General features: G+C 45.3%; 1 protein-coding gene across 1 annotated transcript in view; it reads right to left on the minus strand.

The window, feature by feature from the left end:
- csmd2 (CUB and Sushi multiple domains 2) overlaps nt 1–2,500 on the minus strand; it is a 551,148-nt gene that overhangs the window by 431,322 nt on the left and 117,326 nt on the right. The gene's annotated exons all lie outside the window — the stretch shown is intronic.

Here is a 2,500-nt window from a genome sequence, read left to right on the forward strand (position 1 = left end):
AATTGCATTTTATGCCTCACCCGTGCAAGGGGGCAGCCCTCAGTGGCGCCCCATGGGGAGCAGTGCGGTGGGACGGTACCATGCTCAGGGTACCTCAGTCATGGAGGAGGATGGGGAAGAGCACTGGTTGATTACTCCCCCCACCAACCTGGCTGGTCGGGAGTCGAACCGGCAACCTCTGGGATGCAAGTCTGACGCCCTAACCGCTCACCCATGACTGCCCTTTTTTTTTTTTTTTTTTTTTTTTTTTTTTTTTTTTTTTTAAAGTATATATAAAATATGGTATGTTTTAGTGCTAATAGATGTAACGCTAAAATAAAGTGTAACCACGTAAGTGGTCTATATACAGCAGCATCTTACAACAGCGACATATGTGGGACAAAATACAACCAATCAGAATCAACACACAACCCAGAAGGATCTACATACATAGCGAACATCAGAGACACATGAGGGACAAAAGTAACCCAGTCAGTATACAGTACTGCCCTACAAAGGCAAAGTGCAGTAACTATGCCAGAATGCCTTCAAAGCCTCGGTACTATTGTAGTTGCTGCAAATTTAACACAGCAATATTTCAAAAACGGGACACATTTGGACTTTCAGGCTTTTTCACAAGATAAAGGAGGTGTAATGAAGACCATATTCAGTCTAAACTGCATTTTAACCAAAAAAAAATGTAGCTAAAACCCTCGCCTTTGCAGGGCAGAGAAGTACTTAACACACAATATAAAGCTAACATATAATTCCAACCTATGGAGATGAACAAAACATGCCGGCTTGTGCAAATCCACAGTTAACACAAAGTACAAAGGCATGGATCTTTACTAAACTGCAGCGACACAGTGGAGATGAAACACACCTGCCAGTTCCACAGTATCAATTTAAGCAAGACTTGAATGGGATGATCAGAATCTGTAAGTGCTGTCATTTCCAGCAAACAAACAACGGCATGAATTGGATGCAATACAGCGGAGAAAAATACATCCACCTAAGGAGAAACAGGTGGGACAAAATGTACCAATCTGTCATTATCATCACTCCACACAAACTGCAGGGACACTGGTAGGACAAAATGCAGTCCTCCGCCCCTTAAATACTCACTGCAATGTCAAAGCATCAGGGGATATGCGGCGAAATCTGAGTGCACACACACACACTGATATGCTGACAGCTATGCTACAAACAGTAGCAGGAGACACGGACCGGCAAAACTGCTGCAGTAGGTAAATACTTTCTTTTAACAAACACTCTGTAATGCCAAGGAATATCAGGGCAAAATGCAGTGGAACCTGAGAGTAGACATTGTCCTATGCTGTACGGTTTGTAGATATGCTGACTACTGCGCTGCAACAACAGGTTAAGGAGTGTTTTATGATGAGCAATTTTAGATATACAGCACCGGCTGTATTGGGGAAAGAGCAATACAGTATGAGCTAAAAAGTGTTTCACGGCAAAGACCAGAGTATTGCACTCAGGTGTACTAAAGTAAGTGCATTTAATCATAGCCCCTAATAATAGCCCCTCCTGTAAATTGTAAACTGTTAAGCAGTTTTGTGGTGAAAAGCATGCGCGCGCGCACACACACACACACACACACACACACACACACACACACACACACACACACACACACACACACACACACACACACACACACACACACACACACACACACACACACACACACACACACACACACACACACACACACACACACACACACCTTTAACCTTTGCAATGGGGTGCAGCGACATTTGAGTCCATCAAGGGTGTGTGTGTGTCTGTGTGTGTGTGTGTGTGTGTGTGTGTGTGTGTGTGTGTGTGTGTGTGTGTGTGTGTGTGTGTGTGTGTGTGTGTGTGTGTGTGTGCGTGCGCGTGCGCGTGTGCGTGTGCGTGTGCGTGTGCGTGTGCGTGCGTGCACGTGCGCGTGCGTGTGTTTGTGTTTTTCTGTGTGCACACAGCCTAAGGGGGGGCCCTTCAATTTGTTTCACAGACCATTAAAGGTTTAGGAGCTTCAGACAAACTATACAGAGCAGAGAGAGAGAGACAGAGAGAGAGAGAGAGAGAGAGAGAGAGAGAGAGAGAGGAACGAGGAAAAAGAGGAATGAGGAAAGACAGCGGTTATGGAGGCAGAGAGACAGAGCGATATAAAAATATTGAAAGAATAAAGAGAAAGATAAAATAAAGAAAGAGAGTGTGCATTGGGTTGAAACCCTCAGGCACTGGCCATCCACCGGCCAGCTAATAAACCATTAGGGGTAGTCATCACACACACACACGCGCACGCACGCATGCATGCACACACACACGCACGCACACACACACAGACACAGTACATGGGCTTCACAATTTGTGGACTCAAATGTCGCTGCACCCCATTGCAAAGGTTACAGGTCAAACATGAGTGCTTATTGGATTCTCCAGACACACACAGAGCAACGTAACACACACATGTTACAGTATGTATGCACATGTAACCTTGGCCAGTCGGACAGCC

Source organism: Engraulis encrasicolus, chromosome 20, assembly GCF_034702125.1.
Source record: "Engraulis encrasicolus isolate BLACKSEA-1 chromosome 20, IST_EnEncr_1.0, whole genome shotgun sequence".
NCBI lineage: Eukaryota > Metazoa > Chordata > Actinopteri > Clupeiformes > Engraulidae > Engraulis > Engraulis encrasicolus.